The 23,829-nt window shown below is 39.6% G+C and overlaps 1 protein-coding gene across 1 annotated transcript in view; it reads left to right on the top strand.

The window, feature by feature from the left end:
* Positions 1-1,102: 1,102 nt before the first annotated feature.
* ptp4a2b (protein tyrosine phosphatase 4A2b) overlaps positions 1,103-23,829 on the top strand; it is a 70,074-nt gene continuing 47,347 nt past the window's right edge. Inside the window, exon 1 of the mRNA XM_061882469.1 lies at positions 1,103-1,259. The gene's annotated coding sequence lies outside the window, so the exon portion shown is untranslated. The remainder of the gene's footprint in view (positions 1,260-23,829) is intronic.

The following is a 23,829-nucleotide window of genomic DNA, read 5'->3' on the forward strand; positions in this document are numbered from 1 at the left end:
AACCCGATAGGACTCCTTCTTCAGGTGTGCTATATATATATATATATATATATATATATATATATATATATATATATATATATATATATATATATATATATATATATATATATATATATATATGATTAATTTTATAGTTCAAATCCAGGCTCGGGATCTTTCTGTGTGGAGTTTGCATGTTCTCCCCGTGAATACGTGGGTTCCCTCCGGGTACTCCGGCTTCCTCCCACTTCCATAGACATGCACCTGGGGATAGGTTGATTGACAACACTAAATTGGCCCTAGTGTGTGAATGTGAGTGTGAATGTGGTCTGTCTATCTGTGTTGGCCCTGCGATGAGGTGGCCACTTGTCCAGGGTGTACCCTGCCTTCCGCCCGATTGTAGCTGAGATAGGCGCCAGCGCCCCCCGCGACCCCGAAAGGGAATAAGCGGTAGAAAATGGATGGATGGATGGATATATATATATATATATATATATATATATGTATATATATATATATATTTTTTTTATTTTTCTTTTTAAAGGCACAAAAAACAGGTCGGTATTGAAAAACTTACATTTATGAATATAAAAGGCTTGCGTAGCCTGCTTCCTTATACATTTAATTTTACAACCACTTATGTAGGAGAATATTTTGCGTCCGTTGTTAGAACGCGTGACGCAAAACAGGCTAATAATTCGCGCTTTCTGGGTCTGTCATCATGGATTTTTCTGACGTCACACTGACGCCAGATATCTCGTGTTACATTTGAGGGCCATCGTACATCGGACATGCGACCCGTATATCCCCGCAAAGAGGGCACGACTCGGCTTCAACACAAGCGCCAACGATACTCTTTTAAGGAGAAAATCAAAGTGAATGACGTGTATGAAGCATTTTATTTTGTTTGTTTTGTTTTATATTTGAGCTACAACATATATTGGCAGGATTGTTTGTGCGGACGCGGAGCTAAGCGAATAAAACAAAAGCAATATACATCATTCAGATATAGGGTGTATATCGGTGTTGTGAGACTATTTAAAAAAGGAAATATTTTATTATATTTGTTTTTGTTTTTTTGGTATAAACTGCGTCGACAATTCCTCACATGGCAAAATTTCCGACCGCCTTGAATGTGACCACCCAGCAAGGTTCCTCCCTGCACGAGAGTAGAAGCTGCCACATTGAAGAGGAACAAAAAGGCAGCCTGACGCTTTCCGCACTCGCTCATCTTTCTCCGGGCTAGTCACTGGATTTCAATGTTCAGCCGGCGCTTTGTGAGTAATCCCGAACAACAACAACACTACCGACATCTTTTGCCGGGTGCGATCGGAGCAAACACAACACACACACACAAAAGGCAGGGATTAGCATTAGCATATTAGCATTTTAGCACAAGTTGTGCGTTGCAGCTACGTTAACGTTAGCCATTTTCCGGCGGAAAGCTGTTGAAAGCCTTATTTAGATATTTTATTTTACCGCCCGTAACACTTTAAGTCACGGCACAAGTTGACCACCTAGTTAATAAGGGCGACAATGCCAATCGAGTTGAGCGACTTCGCGGTAACATCCGCGATATATTAAGTCGAGCTAGCATGCTAGCTAGCGCTTGCTAGTTTGTACCGTCCTGACGGTCACGACAAACATTAAAGGCCTACTGAAATGAGATGTTGTTATTTAAACGGGGATAGCAGGTCAATTCTATGTGTCATACTTGATCATTTCGCGATATTGCCATATTTTTGCTGAAAGGATTTAGTAGAGAACATCGACGATAACGTTCGCAACTTTCGGTGTTAAGAGAAATTCCTTGCCTCTAACGGAAGTCGCAGGCGATGACGTCACGCGTGTGGGGGCTCCTCACATATTCCCATTATTTTTAATAGGAGCCTCCAACAAAAAGTCCTATTGGGACCAAGAAAGCGAAAATTTCCCCATTAATTTGAGCGAGGATGAAAGATTCGTGTTTGAGGATATTGATAGCAACGGACTAGAAAAAAAAAAGATTAAAAAAAATACGATAAAAAAACAAAAACGTGATTGCAATGGGACGGATTCCGATGTTTTTAGACACATTTACTAGGATAATTCTGAGAAATCCCTTGTCTTTCTATTGTGTTGCTAGTGTTTTACATGTCTTAGTGAGTTAAATAGTACCTGATAGTTGGAAGGGTGTCTCCACGGGTGTCATGACATGCAGTGTCTCAGGGGAGTCGACGGTAGCTTTTCTCCAGTAAGAACTGACTTTTTAACCACAATTTTCTCACCAAAACCTGCTGGTTGACATTTGGTAGGGATCCATGTTGGCTTGACCGCGCTCTGATCCATAGGAAAGTTTCACCTCCAGGAATTTTAAACAAGGAATCACCGTGTGTTTGTGTGGCTAAAAGCTAATATAGCTTCCCAACTCCATCTTTCTACTGTGACTTCTCCAATATTAATTGAACAATTTGCAAAAGATTCAGCAACACAGATCTCCAAAATACTGTGCAATTATGCCATTAAAGCAGACGACTTTTAGCTGTGTGTGTGTGCAGCGCTCATATTTCCTTTAAACCCGTGACGTCTTGCGCACACGTCATCATTACATGACGTTTTCAAGACGAAACTCCCGGGAAATTTAAAATTGTAATTTAGTAAACTGAAAAGGCCGTATTGGCATGTGTTGCAATGTTAATATTTCAGCATTGATATATAAACTATCAGACTGCGTGGTGGGTTTCAGTAGGTCTTTAAGCGACATTTTCCAAAAATCCATCCATCCAATTTCTACCGCTTACTCCCTTTCGGGGTCGGGGGGGCGCTGGCGCCTATCTCAGTTACAATCGGGCGAAAGGCGGCGTACACCCAGGACAAGTCGCCACCTCATCGCAGGGCCAACACAGAGAGACAGACAACATTCACACTCACATTCACACACTAGGGTCAATTTAGTGTTGCCAATCAACCTATCCCCAGGTGCATGTCTTTTCCGAAAATATTTTAATTAAACTTCTTCAAACGCGGTGTTGTTGTGTTTAACTCCCTCAATTTGTATCAAGTCTGCACTTAATTAAAGAGCTGATGTTTACAATCCCCGTTTCCATTTGAGTTGGGAAATTGTGTTAGATGTAAATATAAACGGAATACAATGATTTGCAAATCGTTTTCAACCCCATATTCTGTTGAATATGCTACAAAGACAACATATTTGATGTTCAAACTGATAAACCTTTTTTTTTGTTGCAAATAATCATTAATTTTAGAATTTGATGCCAGCAACACGTGACAAAGAAGTTGGGAAAGGTGGCAATAAATACTGATAAAGTTGAGAAATGCTCATCAAACACTTATTTGGAACATCCCACAGGTGTGCAGGCTAACTGGGAACAGGTGGGTGCCATGATTGGGTATAAAAACAGCTTCCATGAAATGCTAAATAATTCACCAACAAGGATGGGGCGAGGGTCACCAATTTGTAAGCAAATTGTCGAACAGTTTTAGAACAACATTTCTGAACGAGCTTTTGCAAGGAATTTAAGAATTTTACCATCTGCGGTCCGTAAAATCATCAAAAGGTTCAGAGAATCTGGAGAAATCACTGCACGTAAGCGATGATATTACAGACCGTTGATCCCTCAGACGGTACTGCATAAAAAACAGACATCAATGCGTAAAGGATATCACCAAATGGGCTCAGGAACACTTCATAAAACCACTGTCAGTAACTACAGTTGGTCGCTACATCTGTAAGTGCAAGTTAAAACTCTGCTATGCAAAGCAAAACCCATTTATCAACAACACCAAGGAACACCGCTGGCTTCGCCGGGCCGAGCTCACCTAAGATGGACTGATGCAAAGTGAAAAGGTGTTCTGTGGTCTGACAAATCGACATTTCAAAGTATATTTGGAAACTTTGGACGTGGTGTCCTACTGAAGAGAGAGGAAAATAACCATCCGGATTGTTATAGGCGCAAAGTTCAAAAGCCAGCATCTGTGATGGTATGGGGGTGTATTAGTGCCCAAGGCATGGGTAACTTACACACCCGTGTAAGCACCATTAATGCTGAATGGTCCATACAGGTTTTGGAGCAACATACTTTGTCATCCAAGCAATGTTATCATGAACGCCCCTGCTTATTTCAGCAAGACATTGCCAAGCCACGTGTTACAACAGCGTGGTTTCGTAGTCAAAGAGTGCGGGTACTTTCCTGGCCTGCCTGCAGTCCAGACCTGTCTCCCATCGAAAATGTGTGGCGCATTATAAAGCGTAAAATACAACAGCGGAGACCCCGGACTGTTGAATGACTAAAGCTCTGAATAAAACAAGAATGGTAAAAGATTCCACTTTCAAATCTTCAACAATTAGTTCCTTCAGTTCCCAAACGTTTATTGAGTGTTGTTAAAAGAAAAGGTGATATAACACAGTGGTGAACATGCCCTTTCCCAACAACTTTGGCACGTGTTGCAGCCATGAAATTCCAAGTTATTATTTGCAAAAAAAAATAGTTTGAACATCAAATATCTTGTCTTTGTAGTGCATTCAACTGAATATGGGTTGAAAAGGATTAGCAAATCATTGTATTCTGTTTTTATTTACATCCAACACAATTTTCCAACTCATGGAAACGGGGTTTGTGGTAAAGGTTTGCGTGTACTAAAAAACACGTGCAAACTTGATGGCACTGAACGTGTGCGCAAAAGTGCCGCGACCGCCCTCGTCTTTCGCCTTAATGCCCTAAAAAAATTGAGCAACATTTGCGATCCCCCTCTTGACATTTTACTTGTCAATGGACAAGGGATGTAACAGTAAAATTTAAGATCATTTGCGATAGTTAGACCACCCATCCAGCCATTGTCTTCCGCTTATCCGAGGTCGGGCTCGCGGGGGCAGCATCCTAAGCAGAGAAGCCCAGACTTCCCTCTCCCCTGCCACTTCATCCAGCTCCTCCCAGGGGATAGTTAGTAGTGATTACGGCTGGGCGATACGGCCTTTTTTTAATATCTCGATATTTTTAAGCCATGTCACAATACATGATATATATCTCGATATTTTGCCTTAGCCTTGAATGAGCACTTGATGCATATAATCACAACAGTATGATGATTCTATGTGTCTACATTAAAACATTCTTGTTCGTACTGCAATAATATATGCTCATTTCAAACTTACATGCAGAGAGGGAAATCAAAACTAAATCAATTGACCAACCCGTATTTATTAAACACTGGCACAAACATTCATGTAAATTCCAAAACAGAACGTGCAAGATTGTCAAACATTTTAAAACAAGCTATTAGTGCACCTTAGTGCATGATGTCACTAAGATGACGTATCAAAACAACACTAAATTAAAGTTTTTGTACAGAACGCCACTGCAATAGTTTAAAACATAAAAAGTTCACTTTTGTGAATGATGTCACAATATATTTCAATAACTGTCAAATAAAAATGAGCTGCATAATAGGAAATCCAATAGTGTATGTCCTTCGCTATGTTGTAGGTTCTTGCGGACGTTATCTATGTTGTTGACAAGTTTTTTCATATGGTGTTGATGTGGAAATGGTTGCTTGGGCATTTTGTGGTTGTGGCACTGAACGGAGATGTTGACATGCGGAGTTTCAAGCACTCCTCATTCTCTAGCGGGTGACTTTTCAAATGATGCTACATTTTGTAGCAACCCTTTTGCCACAAACTTGTGGAACATCTTCCCGCTTGAAGCCAGACCGCCGGCAGACGATGGACTCCCTGCTGTTTTTTTTGGGGAATTAATTCTTCCTTCATTCGTTACCACACCGCTAGCATCATAGCTAACTTTACCATGAACCTGTCTGCTTCGCGAGAGCGTTTGATGTTGCGACAGTATGTGACGTATGTAAGAACGTGCGTTTGTTTTATGTCTCTGTGAGAATTAGATACAAGAAAGAGTGAGAAAAGCCTGTAGTGTAATGCCCGCAGCTAAAAGCAACGGCTTGAGGACATATATGCGAATATCACGATATAGTCAATTTCTGTATCGCAGAGAGACAAACCCGCGATATATCGAGTATATTCGATATAGCGCCCAGCCCTACTTGTGGGGCGATTCAACCCGACATGTGTTGCATCTTTTAACGAGGAGAAACGTAGGGCCTAATTTAGTAAAGGTTTGTGATTACTAAAAACACGTGCAAACTTGATGACACACTCCGACCAGATCTACTTAACGTGTGCAAAAGTGCAGAGCTCGAATTTAATCACGGTAAGTGCGGCGAGTGCCCTCGTCTTTAGCCGTAATGCCCAAAAAAAAAGGAACATTTACGGCAAGAAAATGCCGTGACCGCCCTTGACTTTTTACTTGTTAATGGACAAAGGATGTAAAAGTAAACGGTATAATGATAAATTTCAATTGTTAGTCCATCCATCCATCCATTTTCTTCCGCTTAGTCGAGGCCGGTTCGCGGGGGCAGCAGCCTAAGCAGAGAAGCCCAGAACTTCCCTCTCCTCAGCCACTGATTCCAGCTCCTCCCGGGGGATAGTTAGTAGCGATAGTTAGTAATACTGTTTAATTTTTTTAATTACCGAAAAAACGTCATTTATGAATGCATTTTTGGCGACACCAAGTCAGGCGCATGCTCACTGGTATCGTTTGGCTTGGTTATCATGGCGGACTAACGACACAGACTTTGCTGCGGAGATTTCCCCCTCGGAATAAACTAAACCAAGCGCTTGGTTTGACGTCGTTTTCCCTCGCTTCCCGCCGTGCGTTTAAGAGCGCTCTGCTGTGTTTAGATGGAGACAGGTGTGGACGACTGTACTCAGTGGCCTAGTGATTAAGAGTGTTAGATCGCCCCCGTCTTTCGCCGTAATGCCCTGAAAAAACTGACCAACATTTGCGGCAAGAACATGCCGTGACCCCGCTTAACTTTTTACTTGTTAATGGACAAGGGATGTAACAGTAAACGGTATAATGATAATTTGCGATGGTTAGTAATATATATTTTTTTTAAATTAGCGAAAAACCGTCATGTATGAAGGCATTTTTGGCAACACCAAGGTAAGCGCACACGCATTTGCGTCGTTTGGCTTGATTATCATGGCGGATAAACGACACAGACTTTGCTGCGGAGATTTCCCCCTCGGAGTAAACGAAACCAAGCGCTTGGTTTAACTTTGTTTTCCCCTCGCTTCCCGCCGTGCGTTTAAGAGCACCCTGCTGTCTTTAGATGGAGACAGGTGTGGACAACTGTACTCAGTGGCCGAGTGGTTAAGAGTGTCCGCCCTGAGATTGGTAGGTTGTGACTCTAAAACGCCCGGCCGAGTCATACCAAAGACTAAAAAAATGGGACCCGTTACCTCCCTGCTTGGTACTCAGCCTTAAGGGTTGGAATTGAGTTAAATCACTAAAAATTATTCCCGGGCGCGGCTACCGCTGCTGCTCACTGCTCTCCTCACCTACCAGGGGGTGATGAAGGGTGGTCAACTGCAAAGAATAATTTCGCCACAACTCATGTGAGTGTGTGACAATCATTGGTACTTTAACTATAATAATATTGGAGACACTTGTCCCCACACTAAAAGTATACAACGCAGGAGAAAACTATTTGATGTTTTGCAGCAGGTGATGTGTCGTGAACTTTGTCACAACTCCTACATAATTTTTTAGGACTTTAACATCAAAACTGTTGCCACCGTCGTGATGTGCAATGCGTTTTTAAATTACCGTAAGTCTTGAACTACAGAAAGTAGGGGTGTAACGGTACGAGTATTTGTATTGAACCGTTTCGGTACGGGGGTTTCGGTTCGGGGCGGAGGAGTACCGAACAAGTTTCCACATGAACATATGAAGTAGCCGCCTATGCTAAAGTCTTAATAAGCTACTCCGCTCCGTTCTGCCTCTGTCTCCTACACAGCACCCAGCATTGTCCCACCCACACAACCGTCTGATTGGTAACAGCCAATCAGCAGTGTGTATTCAGAGCGCATGTAGTCAGCGCTTCAGCGTCGAGCAGATATGTGTTTAGCAGGTGAGCAACGGACTTTCCCCAAATTATACTAAACACTTCCAAGTCAACTACTTTCTAAACATCACTATGAGGCCGTTGACCTTCTAGAAACAAACTGCAGCTCAGCTCACTTGCAGTCCTGGCTTTAGGTGAAGGCTAGTTAGCTTTTAGCGTGACGTTAGCTCATTTTGCGGTGTGTGTGTGTTACGGACAGTGTTGATTGAGGTGTGTTGAAGCAGCAAAAAACGACATTGTTAAATGAAGAGTTTCTGTCTCTGATAGTTGATATAATAATGTAAGTGCATTATAAAGCCCTCATATACTCTATGGTGTTCAGGGATGAATAGTCTCTCCTATTGCTATTGTGCTATTTTTTCAACTATAGTTATATTAATCATTAGTTATGTAGCAGCCTAGTTTTGAATGGCAGGTTCCCTGCTATCACATGTTGATACAAATATAACATTTACATAATAAAAATCAACAACAGGCTTCCCAAATGCTGTAATAAAATAAGCATGATGAGTTGACTTGAAGCTGTTTAATGCTGCACTTTTTACATGTAGAAGAAAAGTTTTGTCATTTTATTTAATCTGAGAAACACGTTGAAGCAGTTTAATGTTGATTAACGTGGGCAGAATTTTTATAGTGTTCCCAATGTTAAAAGGATAAAGCCATTGTTTACAAATTTGGTAAATAACCAAAAAATTAATATTTTGTTGTTTTCTTGCTGTACCGAAAATGAACCAAACCGTGACCTCTGAACCAAGGTTTTTTGGGTGTTATACGAGTTATTACTGTAATCTACGTCACAGCATCTCAGACCAGGATCAAACCAGAGTGGGCGGGGTTTGTTTTCAGAGCAACCATCCCCACATGCGGAAGCAGATTTTTACGTGATTATACATCATATTGTAGGTGTTGATTACACTTTGCATTCATATTTTGCTGGTTTTTTTTACGTTTGTGGTGTGTTTTGCTGGATTGTAAAATACACACAACTATGGAGGAGCTGGTCTGAGAAATAAGAGAAGCGACGCACTAATGTTGTAAATATTCAGTGTTTTATTGTTCATAGTTAATATTGTAAATCCCAATTTCTTTATGTTCATGTACATTTTGGGTGTCTCATTCAGTAAAAAAACTTACAATTCCATTCCGTTTTTTTGAGGTGGTCTGTTTTTAGAACTCTCATCGGACATTGTGACCTTTGGTATTAGTGTCCCTGAAAAAAAGGGACCCAAACACCTACTGTATAGCAGATTTTTACAGCTAAATGTGTACATATAATGTAAACACACGTACACTTTGCCCCAACTCCCAGACAATATTTGCCCAGCTCTGTCCTATATGATAATATTTTATTTGATTTTTTTTGGGGGGGGGTCTTCAGCAGATGCGCAACCTCCCTCCATTGCACCTTCAGTGGTGTCGATGTGGATGCACTGCACGACTGCTGCTGAAATGCCCATAAAAAGTGGTACATGTCCCCTGCTGGTTCGAAAACCGAGCAAAACGTCACAGCATGAGCATGATAACAAGAGTTTGCTGTTAATGAGAGTCTCCATGGTGATGCCATGCATAGTACATGCAAAATCCTCATTTAAACAAGGCGATCTGCCCTTTTCAAGCAGTCTTAGTAGATCACACGCCCACTAAGTGTGCACTACGCGCTGTTTAGCGTGAGGTATTTGAACCGTACTTAATCATAGTCTTTTGAAATGAACCACCCCCCCCTCGGCGTTAGGTGTGTCGCACAGTAACACACAGCCTTGCCCTGCTTTGTCAGGCACAAGAAGAGCACGGAACACGTGGGCCGAGGTGAAAGGAGGAAATGTTCTTGGAGAGGAAGTCGACTCGAGCAGCTGTGACACTGAAGGCCGCAGAGCGTTCCCATGCCTCTCAGTTTTCAATGCATGACCTTCCATCAGCCCCCTCCTCTAATCATTTCTGCGGTCCGGCTTATCGTTATGCTACTGGATTTTAACATTGATGAAGAATAATCATTAATAAGTAGGTTGCGTGACTGACCGGGTCGGTTCAAGAAGAGGCGAACATAGGTGGGTTTTCTTTACAACTGAACCATGTGGCTGAAAACTATCACAATAAAAAGGTGTGTTTGGTTAAAATGGGAAATTGGACGTCGGACGTCACAGCCGAGTTGAGGTCGGAAATCCAGATGGCCACATCTACGAGAGCTATTTTTGTGTTTGCCTCATCTGAATACAACTTCTGGGGAAATAGACAACCTTCTAACACTGGATGAAGAGAAAACTGGCGCTATTGCCAGCGATGTAGAAAATATACACTACATGATGGTACTGTTACCATGTAAACAATATCCAACAATAGATGTGTCAGGGCTAGGCAAAATAATATCATCCGATCTCGATTAATATACAGTACAGGCCAAAAGTTTGAACACACCTTCTCTTTATTTTCATGACTATTCAAAATGTAGATTGTCACTGAAGGTATCAAAACTGACACCTGTGAAGTAAAAACCATTTCAGGTGACTACCCCCTTAAAGCTCATCGAGAGAATGCCAAGAGTGTGCAAAGCAGTAATCAGTAACCAGAATATAAAACATGTTTTCAGTTATTTCACCTTTTTTTGCCAAGTACTTAACTCCACGTGTATTCATTCATAGTTTTGATGCCTTCAGTGACAATCTACTATGTAAATAGTCATGAAAATAAAAAACACATTGAATGAGAAGGCGTGTCCTAACTTTTGGCCTGTACTGTGTATAGTTGTTTAATTAAAGCGCAATGTTCCATTGAGGTAGCATATGCTAGACTTCTGTAATTTTGTTTATATATGTAATTGTGTTTACTAAAGGTGCTACGGTCTGTATTTGGTTTTAGGGTCCCTGCTTTGCTTCTTTTTTCGGTGTGTTTTGTGGGGTTGAATACAACTTTTTTTCCCCTTCTCAAAGTTACTTAGTTTTTATGCTTGTCATCACACACATTCTGCATTAAGTATCATTGGTGTACTGAATAATAAAATACTCTTATGTCAATTTTGGTGTACTGAATAATAAAATACACTTATGTCAATTTAACATTTACTTAACAACACTTTCAAATGGTAAATTATTTTTTGTATTCTTTAATGACTGGTATACATTAGTGCTTCTCACCAGTGCTTCTATGTAAAGTTTACGTTTCATAAAACACTTTCAAATGGTAAAATATTATTAGTATTCTTTAAAGGCCTACTGAAACCCACTACTACCCACCATGGAGTCTGATAGTTTATATAAAAATGATGAAATATATGATATTTTCAAAGGTTGTAATATTTGCGTATTTTACACACCCTTGTGTGGTGTTTGGATCTGTGGGACCCGTTTTCATTTTTTATTAAAAGAAAAAATATACAAATAATTAATTTTTGAAACTGAGACTCGCTGACTTTGGTTGATTTTTTCTGAATAACATGTATCAGAATACAAATTTAATGATCATACACTCCCCTACACATATAAGATGTCCGGATCAACTGGACCTCGGGCTAATAGAAGTGTGGAAAGCAATGTTCTGGGTACCACACGCTACACACACAGCAGGCCCAGACAGGAGGGGGACAGAGTGTAGGTACACAGAACATCAGAGGGTGAAATGTGCGAGAAAATGAGAGCAGACAGTATTGACAAACAGTGTTGCAACCTTGTGTGAGAACCGCAGGTGCAGAAGTAAAAGAAGAATCCCTGTGGGATGCAGAAACTGGCGGAGAAATTTTCCGTGCAACGTTCATATTGTTGTTACTCATTAAACAGATGTTTGCTGGGATATGGTAAACATCTGTTCAGTATTTTAATCTAAAAGTGTGATTGTGAGGCATTAAAAGCCGCAAAATGCAACGGGTCCATCAGACCCAAAAACACTGGCTGAGTAACAACAATATCAGCATGACAGAAGGGTAAGATGAATCATCAAAGCAACAAAATACAAATAGATACATTTTTTCTAATCTTAATAATCGAGGAATCGTTGCAGCCCTAGTTTGTAGTTGGTAAATTGGAAAGTTCGTAGGAGAAGGGGTTCATAAACCGAGGTTTCGCTCTAAATACTCAAGCCTGCACTGTAATCGGACAGCCACCAACACTAGTAGAAGAAAAAGCGATCATGTGCATGATGTTTGTTGTCCTCCGCTCAAACACAAAACAAACTAAAGAAGAAGAGAATGATGAGCGTACGCAAAAAACAGTCTGTTCTGTTGTCATCTACGCTCGAACAGGCTTGTGTTACTTGAAATGAAATGACTCAAAGAACAGCGTTTGATATAAAACTAACCTGTTTATTGGTAAACCTTTTGGAATTGACTTAATGCTGTCCTTAGGTGAAAGTGGAGTGGTATTTTTTATTTTTTAAAAATGGGCGATACCAAGTGGTCATATTATTATGTTAAATTCATCACACGTTTGATACCTGATACTTTTTCATACACTTTCAGACTTTGTAAGTAATATGCAAGTATAATTATTAGCTAAATAAGCGTGCTATTGTGTGCTTAGCTGTTGGGTAACTGCTCGCTCATAGTAACCTGTAGCCCACCATGTTAACAGTTTGTAAATGACCTGACGAAAATAGAAGATAAAGCCAACTTTGCAAGCGTATTGGGATGACTTTTAGATGCGAACTGGTGGTCCGGCTTTTTGCTCAGGTAAACACGCTGCAGGACTGCTTGTATCATCGGATCACTTATTTTGGAAAGTGTAGATATTATGTTTTTTTGATTGATTGATTGATAGAGTACATATTCCGTAAAACTGACCACTAAATGGTAACACCCGAATAAGTTTTTCAACTTGTTTAAGTCGGGGTACACGTTAATCAATTCATGGTTCCAAGGATGCTATTAAAAAAGAGTAACATAATACATTATTGCATCACAAAGTACCAAAAAAACCCGTGAAAGATTTCCCAATTATCCCTTTGACATTGTCAGTTTGGACTTGGCTGATCACAAGTGTCACAAGTGGACGCGTCGGCCCAAACCTCGCATGAAATTGCTTCTCAGCAAGAGTCTCAAGAGCTGAAATGTACACAGGGAACTTGTACGTGCCTTTTGGGGCTTGGCCTTTATCTGCTGCCAAGGCTGCCCACAGTGTTGACACTTGAGGAATTACGACACCTTGACTTACACACAGGTGGTGCAAAACCAACCAACCAACCAAACAAGATGTTGATTTTACTATTTGATAATTGAGGTCATGGTGTGATCAATATGTGTGCCGGGGCAGGCCAGTTTGCAAACCGGCTTCTTGTTTGTCATTCTGTGAAAAGTGAGCAACATGACATTACATGCACAGTGCTCAGCCCACAACTTAAAACAAGCATCGAGAGTGGAAGGCCCTCATTCGTGGCATACTACGCTTTCAGGGAGAACTATTACCTGTGCACCAAGTCTGCGTGTAGAAAAATGCACATGCAAACTATGGCTACTTTCACACTGCATGGTAGGATGTCCGCATTTTTGGTCATGTGAAGGTAAAATTACTTCAAACGCATTCTAACCTCACGTGTACTGGAGTGTTTACGGACGTAAACATGGCTTCGATTCCTGTAGTTCCCAGAATTTGTGACACTTTCAAGGATTTTGTTCAATCAAAGTCAACATATTATGAACCAACATATTGCTCCTAAAGGATTAAGAAGGAAGAGGACTTTGGCTCTCGAAGGGTGTGTTGCAGTGCAGTCAGAGATGTGAGTTCCTAAAACATTTTATTTTTGCCGTTTGGTCTGCTTATTTGTCAACTATTTATTTTGCAACCGTCTTATTTTGGCGAAGAATTATGACGCTTATTACTATTTGATGACATTTTGGTCGGATGAACGCGACCCCATTACTCGGTGTGGTCTCATTTGATATATAGCCGATTTATATCTACATGCAAAAGTGGCCTTTGAGAAATTCGGAATTGCATTGACATGAAAATATCTGATACTCGTCACAAATGGGGAAAAAATAGCAATCGACCTGCAGTGTGAACAAGACCGATAAAAGAGCTTAGCTTCCTTGATAGCATCTTATTTAACATTGTTAAATTATTCTATCAATGATGCTGTGGAGATTGCCCTCTAGTGGGTTCCTCGGACCACCACACACTGCCACGAGAGCCCGGGTTTTATGGTACATGGCTTTATTTGCATAAATACTGCAAGGCTTTTGTTTTCCAGAAAAATTTATTTTCTGACTCTCTCTCTCTCACTCTCTCTGGTTCCCATTCCAACCCACCTGTCTCTTGCCGGCTGCTGCTAATAAGGCGACAGGTGATTAGATAACACGGCCCACCTGGGCCATCTACTCACCTGTCGCTGTCTTAGAGGCCGATCCTTGCACGCCCCGATGCGCGGCAGGCCCACCGGCAGCGCCCCCCTCCACAGATTCATTGGATATGTATTTTATGTTACAAAAGAATGGCTTTGTAACTTGATTATCCGCCTTTCTTTACAACGTTTAGAATCTGAGCATTGACGTGCCAGCATAAAAAAAAAACAGTATTTGAAAAGGGGAACATGTTGAAAGGTCAACACTGTTGCAGTAACATGATACAACTCGGAAAGCTAAATTTAGAGAAAAGCACCTATGCTGTTACCACTAAGCTGTAGTCCTAAAAACATCTGTTTCATAGTGAGTAACACAAAATATATTAAAATACTACAATCTGTCCCCTTGCTGTTGTGACTCATTATCACAAGTTCTGGCTCTAAAATGATTGAGAGTCAAGGGCGTCGTCAATAGCATGACATCGTATAAGTTGCATAAATGGCTGTGACGCATATTTATTTTTAAAAGGCTAAAACAAATCTGTTTTTATTAGTATCACCATCTTTATGCTGCGACCTTTTTGTTGTTTTTGCTCTATTTGTCAAGTGTTGCTCTACTGTATCACAGGCTGAACTTTGCACGCCCCTGGTCTATTTAAATACATTATTCAGCCCTCTGAATGTTGGAATTTAGTTAGGCAGATAAACAGTCCTTCAAGTTAGAGATGAAAACAACTTCCGACTTGAGGTTGTTTATTGATAGCAAGTTACTGTGCACACAAAGGAAGGCGCATGACCGTACACATAAAGTGCACATACATGTTAAAATCCACAATTTAGCTTGGACAAAACTGAAAAAGAAAGCCTTTTAAAGCTTGTACAAACGTTATCCAAATGAGATATTGACAGAACTAAATTCACATAAAATGGCAAATTACTTTTTACTCGGGCATAGTTTTTGCAGACTAGTGTGTGCACTATAGAGGGGTATATCCGCACCCACAAAATTTTAGTGGAAAAATATATTTTTCCATATACAAGCCCGAGCATGTATTAGCTGGATATGTAGAAATTATCGATTTTGATGCCATTGTCGAACCGATTCCTTATCGATTCTCTTATCGAATCAAGATAGGTTGTGGTATATGGAAGAAAACACATGATACTTGGTTTAACAAAAACTCATTTATTTTTTAAGAATTTTTTTTAATAAAATGAATAAATATTGACTGCTAGTGCCCCTTTAAGTGGGCCACCTAAGAAAATTACATGCAGAGAAAATCCTACATTCATTTGTATTTATTAGACGGACCTGCAAACTCTGGAGTGGTGTAGGCTACAAGATAACGTTGCGTCATCAGACGCATACAAAAGGTAGCTTTAGTCGAGTTAACATTACAGCAGTCATGGTTGACATAAGAGGTAACGTTATTTTAGCCTAAAGGCTACAAGTGTGCAGATACGGAAATTAACCAGCAACAGTTAACGTTAGTTACTCAACGGCACTATCACTGGGACTGCAGGTTGAAGCAGAAGAAGTGGGGCGTGCTTCGTCATCTCTGTCGCTGCATCTCCACGACACGTTTCGCTAACCTTCAGGTTATGTACGGCCTGAACATGTTTCAACATGTTTGTTGTACTGCTCCCCTTACAGGAAAGCGAAGCCTGGCAATAATCGCAGATAGCCGTTTCCTCGTCGTATTTCTTAGTAAAGTGAAGCCATGCTTTGGAGGGTTTTTTCCGGTCCATTGTTGTTGCTGCTTCTGTATCTGCTGCCGAATGGGTGAGCTACGTAATTTCCTGTGACGTGCCACAGGACATTTCCTGTGACACGGGAGTCGTTCTCAGGGATTCGAATAAAGAACCAAATCTTTTTATACTCCAGTAATAACGTGTTGTTTAGACTGTGTATGAATATAAATAGAAAAACGGTAACACTGTTTGTTTGTTTTTTTACCTTAAAATCTATTGTAATTTTTACACTCATGGATAACTGGCTTAGATGTTTATTTTTTTTAATGTGTATAACATGGTTTTTAATGAACAGTTGTATAATAATGGTTGCATTATTCGAAAACACAAACAATTATTATTATTATTACAGATTATAACTACTTTCCAAGCTAAATTCATGCAAATGTAATTAATGTTCCGATATTAACATTAACAACACTATTATTACAGATTCATGCTTAATTACTTTCCAAACTAAATTCATACACATTAAATGTTTTAATAAAATACAGTTGTTACATTATCGTATAGTATTGAAGTTTAAATTATATATAATGTAATGCAGTACATGTTCTATTTTCTGTCAAAATGGAAAAAACTAGGGCTGGGTATATAGCCTTTTTTTAATATCTCAATTTTTAGGCCATTGCACGATATATATCTTGATATTTTGCCTTAGCTTTGAATGAACACTTGATGCATATAATGACAGCAGTATGATGATTCTTTGTGTCTACATTAAAACATTGTTGTTCATATTGCATTAATATTTGCTCATTTTAAACTTCCATGCAGAGAGGGAAATCACAACTAAGTCAATTGACCAAAACTGTATTTATTAAACTGTTATTAAGCAGTGGCACACACATTCATGTCATTTCAAAACAGAAAGTGCAAGATTGTCAGAGACATTTTAAAACAAGCTATTAGTGCACTTCTGTGCATGATGTCACTAAGATTGCATATCAAAACAACAATAAATTAAAGTGCACTTTTTGTACAGAACGCCACCGCAATAGTTTAAGACAAATATATTGCACTTTTGTGCACAATGTCACACAAGATATTTCAATAACTGTCAAATAAAAATAAGCTGCATAATAGCAAATCAAATGGTGTATGTCCTTCGCTACGTGGTAGGTTCCTGCGAACATTATCTCCTTCTGTTGTTGACCATTTTCTTCATACGGTGTCGATCGGCATTTTGTTGGTTGGCACCGAACAGAGATGTTGACATGCGGAGTTTCAAGAACTCTTCATTCTCTAGCGGGTGAATTTTCTAATGATGCTACATATCAGCAGTAATGCAACGCTTTTTTCCCACACCTGAGATATTACGGTTGTCTGTTTGACATCTTCCCGCTTGAAGCCAAACCACCGCCAGACGATGTTACCATGTGCTCTTTTATTTGGGAATTAAATCTTCCTTAATTTGTTACCAGATTCGCGCCTTTTTTCTCTCACTCTTGCACAACAGCTAACGTTACGCATGCTACTACCTCTCTGCTCCGTAAGAGCGTATACGTACGGGATGCATGTAAAAAGGTGTGTTTGTTTTACGTCTCTGTGAGAAGGAGAGACAAGAGAGTGAGAAACGCCTGTAATGTAATGCCCGCAGCTAAAAGCAACTGCGTGAGAACGTATACTCGAATATCCCGATATAGTCGTTTTCTAGATGGCACATAGAAAAAAACGCGATATATCGCCCAGCCCTAGAAAGAGTGCATACATTTAATTAGAAAAGATAAAGTACTTTATTGAAGCATACTATTTCCAGGCCTTGGCGAGCCATATAAAATGATGCTTTGGACCATTTTTTAATTATTATTAATAGGTTGATTGGCAACACTAAATTGGCCCTTGTGTGTGGGTGTGCATGTTGTCTCTCTATCTGTGTTGGCCCTGTGATGAGGTCGTGACTTGTCCATGGTGTAAAGTGCCTTCCGCCTGAATGCAGCTGAGATAGGCTCCAGCGACCACAGAAGGGACAAGCGGTAGAAAATGGATGGATGGATGTCACTATAAAGATATATAAGCCTTACTTGTTCAATATTCAATGCAAAACTTGTTTGGATCTCTATTAAAAGGTTAATTTCTTCAACCTTGGCCTGTGGCTTTGTTCCGTTTTAAATTTTGGCCCACTCTGTATTTGAGTTTGACACCCCTGACCTAGAAGGTGAAGTTGAACCTTCTTTTGCCAAAAAAAAAAAAAAAAGGTTTTACTTGTGTGGCGGAGCAAAATGTACTTGTGACAGGCTGCAATCATAAACAGCGCACATAGCAATGAGGGAAACGCCACGTCGAACTCTGCCTGTGTAGCCATGGCCACCTTGTGGGCTTTCATGCGCCCTTGTGTTGGTTAATGAATCATGCCCTTGTTAGAACAATGTTCGTTTACGGTTGTTGCCACAGCGCTGGTATACAGCAAAGGGACGGGGGCTCGGCGACACGAGCAGCGTCTGGCATATTGACGGCTCATCTAGATGTTGCTACGCTACCCACTGAAACCAAAGCAACAGGTAGGAATATGATCCTTCAGCGCTTTGAACTGATCGTATCTATAGCTGCCATATTGAGCGGAAACAGCTGATAAAGCACAGGCTTTTATTGCGCTATTAAAACGGTTCTTTGTGAACGTATTCGCTGTAGGCCTTTACTGTTCCAGAGTTGTAGTTTACAGCAACTGCAGCTCAAACACTGCAGGGTTATTATTGCACAAGAACAAGCTGTATTTTCTTGTTGCCAAGACAATTTTTTACTTCACGCTATTTTCCTCATATCCTTAAGGAGCTTATCAAATGCGTGAAATGTGTGACTACTCAACACGACCTCAAGCTGTTCGGAGTGGCCATAATCTGATTATGACTTTGATAGTAGCAGCTGTTGTCAGAATCTCTGCCTTTCTTTTATGACTTTCCTTAAGTGAGGGACTTTAATAGTGAAGTGAACTATATTTATATAGCGCTTTTCTCAAGTGACTCGAAGCGCTTTACATAGTGACACCCAATATCTAAGTTACATTTAAACCAGTGTGGGTGGCACTGGGAGCAGGTGGGTAAAGTGTCTTGCCCAAGGACACAACGGCAGTAACTAGGATGGCACAAGCGGGAATCGAACCTGCAACCCTCAAGTTGCTGGCACGGCCACTCTACCAACCGAGCTATGCCGCCCCAATAGTTCCTAGATCAGGGGTCTGCAACGTGCGGCTCTTTAGCGCCTCCTTAGTGGCTCTGTCACGCCAAATTTCTCCCCCCCTACAGAAACTTTCCCCCCCATTTACTTCCGGGGTCATGATTAATACAGACATTTTGTTAACGCTATATCATAAAAATATAACTATATTGTAAAAATACAGATGTTTTGTTAACGCTCTATTATGAAAAAAAATTAAACAATTTACAAACACAAGCTATGGGATATATTATAAAAATACAACTCTATATTATAAAAATACAGACGTTTTGTTAACGCTCTATTATGAAAAACAATTAAACAATTTACAAACACAAGCTATGGGATGACGCATTTACTTCCGGGGTCACATTTCCTCTTATGTCATCCCATAACTTGTTTGTAAATTGTTTTTTATATATTTTTTATAATATAGCGTTAACAAAACGTCTGTATTTTTATAATATAGCGTTATATTTTTATAATATAGCTTTAACAAAACGTTTGTATTAATCATGACCCCGGAAGTAAATGGGGCGGGGGCCCTCGTAGGCAGAAGAAATTTTGGCGTGACAGCTCCCTGGAGCTTTTCAAAAATGGATGAAAATAGAAAAAGATGGGAAAAAATATATATTTTTGTTTTAATAGGGTTTCTCTAGGAGCACAATCCCACTATTCATATTAAACATGCTTTTTTGATGAGAGTATTTGCCGAGTGCCGTTTTGTCCTACTAATTTGGGCAGTCCTTGAACTCACCAGAGTTAGTTTACATGTACAACTTTCTTGTTTTACGCCACTTTTTCTTGGTCTCATTTTGTCCACCAAACTTATTTTTGTTGTGTGTGTGAATGCACAAATGTGAGCTTTGTTGATGTTATTTGATGTTATTGACTTGTGTGGAGTGCATGACTTCAAGCTAATCAATGCTAACATGCTATTTAGGATAGCTTTATGTACATATTGCATCCTTATACTTGTATGTATATTTGAGCTCATTTAATTTCCTGTGTCCTCTTTCTATTTAATTTATATCTGCATTTCTACTGACATATTATCTATATGTAATATTGCCTGCACATCCGCTTGCATAGATTGTTAAAAATCCATTCGAAGAAGACAGCCCGCCATTTTCGTTAACTTGGACCATTGGCCTTTCTAAGCGAGTGATATCTAAACGTTATCTCACACTCTGAGAAGCCTCTGTTTTACTAATGTTTTCCAATGTTTTAAAAATGTGTAGAATAAGTATTTTATTTCAACATGTGTGTCAACGAATATTTGTGTCAGCCTGCGACAGTCATTTTGATAGTAGGCTAATATTGACACATATGTTGCCTTCATTATAACACTTATATACGGCTTTTAATTTTTTGCGGCTCCAGACAGATTTTTTTTTTCTGGTCCAATATGGCTCTTTCAACATTTTGGGTTGCCGACCCCTGTCCTAGATGGACACACTGCTCTCCACAAAAGGCACTCAAATACCTCTTTAACCGTGTACATAAACGCAAAAAAAACAGTTCCACCGCGTGAATGTTTAGACCGCACCATGCCGTGCCGCAGATCTCCTCACAAGGGATACCTAAATTCCCCACAGGAGCACGAGTTGCCACCGCTGAGATTATTGTTGGTATAGCAACGGGCATCTTCCTGATGCAGCTATCAGAAGGCCAAGCTGGCCTCTAAATGTCAGAAAAATGGACGCCCGAGCGGGGCTAAGCAACACCCCGGCAAAAAAATGTGAACTTCTAAACAATTTGGGCCTTTGTCGTTGCGCGCCAGCACAATTTGATGCGACAATTTTCCGGCCGTTTAATGGAAAAAAACATTGTGTTCTCTTCTGTCCCACTACTGTAAATGCGTGTGAAAAGACTTGGGTATTTTTGCAAAAACACACTTGAACTTTCAACACATCTCAGAATACAGCATTCATTCCACAGGTTAGGGATGGATGATTATGGCAAAATAAATAATCAGAAATACTTTGATATTGGCATCACGATCAATAACATGTTTGTTTATTTACTGTAAATATAGTTAAAAATGAATAAAAACATAAGCAAATTAATACTATTTTAAACAAATATATATATAAAATTCAGTTATTCCGTTTGAATTGTTTTTATTCAGTTTTTTATCCTTTACACTTATTCTGCCACCACAGTGCATTTTTTGTCAAATATAACGTCAAATGTTTCTTAATTAAATACAAAAATAGTCAAATTTATTTGTGCAATACATTTTGGACACTTTTCACCAATATTTTAAGTTAAAGCATTATAATTGTGTCAATGTGTCAATAAGCACTTTTAAGTACATTATGCTTGTGTAGGGTACTTATTTGAAACTTTTATTTTGTTAGTGCTATTGTGAAGGAGGGGAAGTGTGCTGTGCTGATGTTCTTAGCTTGACGAGTAAAGAATGGACTTAAGACTGTTTTTTACGACGAAAAAGAGAGCGACAGGCGAGCAGTTGCGACTGCTGTCCTGTTTATAAGTTGATCTTACATCGATGATGTTGTTCACAACAACACAAGAAGATGAGACGTGTTGTGGGTGCAGGGCTGAGCAATATGGCCTTTTATTGATATCTCCATATTTTTAAGTCATGTCACGATACACCATATATATAAAACAATATTTTGCCTTAGCCTTGAATGAACACTTGATGCATATAATCACAGCAATATGATGATTCTATGTGTCTACATTAAAACATTCCTGTTCATACTGCATTAATATATGCTCATTTTAAACTTTCATGCAGAGAGGGAAATCAAAGTCAATTTACCAAAACTATATTTATTAAACAGTTATCAAGCAGTGGCACAAACATTCATGTCATTTCCAAAACAGAAAGTGCGAGATGGTTGAACATTTTAAAACAAGCTATTAGTGCACTTTAGTACATGATGTCACTAAGATGACATATCAAAACAACACTAAATTAAAGTGCACTTTTTGTACAGAACGACAAATACAATTGTTTAAAACATATAAAGTGTACTTTTGTGCATGATACAAAATATTTCAATAACTCAAATAAAAATGAGCTGCATAATAGGAAATCCAATAGTGTATGTCCTTCGCTATGTGGTAGGTTACTGCGGACGTTATCTCCTGTTGTTGATTATTTTTATCATACGGTGTTGATCTGGAAATGGTGGCTTAGGCATTTTGTTGGTGTGGCACCGAACGGAGATGTTGACATGCAGAGTTTCAAGCACTCCTCATTCTCTAGCGAGTGAGTTTTCAAATGGTGCTACACATTAGCAGTAGTGCTACATTTTGTAGCAACGCTTTTTCTGCATATTTGTAAAACATCTTCCCGCTTGAAGCCAGACCACCGCCACACGATGGACTGCCTGCTGTTTTACTTGTGAATTAATTCTTCCTTTATTCGTTACCACACCGCTAGTTAAAGTTGTCTATACGGCCACCCTCAGTGTGACCTGTATGGCTGTTGACGAAGTATGCCTTGCATTCACTTGTGTGTGTGTGAAAAGCTGTAGATATTTTGTGATTGGGCCGGCATGCAAAGGCAGTGCCTTTAAGGTTTATCGGCGCTCTGTACTTCTCCCTATGTCCGTGTACCACTGCGTACAGCGTCGTTTTAAAAAGTCATACATTCTACTTTTTGAAACCGATACAGATCATTTCCGATATTACATTTTAAAGCATTTATCGGCTGATGTGCAAAATTATCGGACATCTTACTTCTTAAAATAGATACATTACTGAGATTAAAACACCATCCGTGAAGCATTAGAAACACATACAAAATAGTGGCTTTTCTAAATGTATTCATTTTAATTATTTAAAAAAATATAAGTACTTTTTGAGCACTGATAATATTGGTCACGCTAACAGTGATGACATTCTCATATTGTTTGCAAGAACATCACAATACAATAAATGTCACTCTGAGCCCCAAAATGATTGAACATTGCGATATATTGTGATATTTTACATAGTTTACTGGTACATTTGAACAATAAATGACAGTAATTAATCATTGGACAAACTTCAGCGGTAAAACTAATTCAAATGATTCATTTATTGCAATTGTGCAGAAGGTGGATCGGGTTTCTTGCCACTTAAATGAAGTAGAAATCATCTTAACTGTTGACTTCTTGGATTGCGAGCTCACCAATAACTCTGCACAGCAAACTTACTCACATTTCAGTAATATCTTTGTGAAATGGAGTTGTGGGAGTTGTCCTTGACTTACAATGACTCAAAACAAAAGGTATTAGGACATTAAAAATTAATACTATATTGTGGGGAAAAAGTATGGCAACATATATTTTCCCCCTGTCCCTGGTCTGGACACAACCCTCCAAACGCCTTGCATTTGAAATAAGCAGGTTGCAACATCACACCTGTGGATGTTCTTAATGGTTAAGCTTTCACGGTCATTCTGTCATCCATTGTTATTTCAGGAAGATGTTTAAACAAGTTCAGCTCAAGCCAGTGTACCCATGACTTATGTTTACTCAGAACATCTCACTCATGTTGCCCTTGATATGTGAAGTATTAGCAACTCTTAACTTCCTGCATGTTATTGTCGGTTCTTGCAATGCTTCTATTTCGTTGGCTGAGCAAAGCTGTGACTTTCTTTTGTCAAGTCATCCAGACCCAGTTCTCTTGAGTGTTTGCGTTCCCTCCTATGCACTATCAGAGGCCTTTGATCGTCACACG

This window comes from Nerophis ophidion, linkage group LG21, assembly GCF_033978795.1.
Source record: "Nerophis ophidion isolate RoL-2023_Sa linkage group LG21, RoL_Noph_v1.0, whole genome shotgun sequence".
Lineage (NCBI taxonomy): Eukaryota > Metazoa > Chordata > Actinopteri > Syngnathiformes > Syngnathidae > Nerophis > Nerophis ophidion.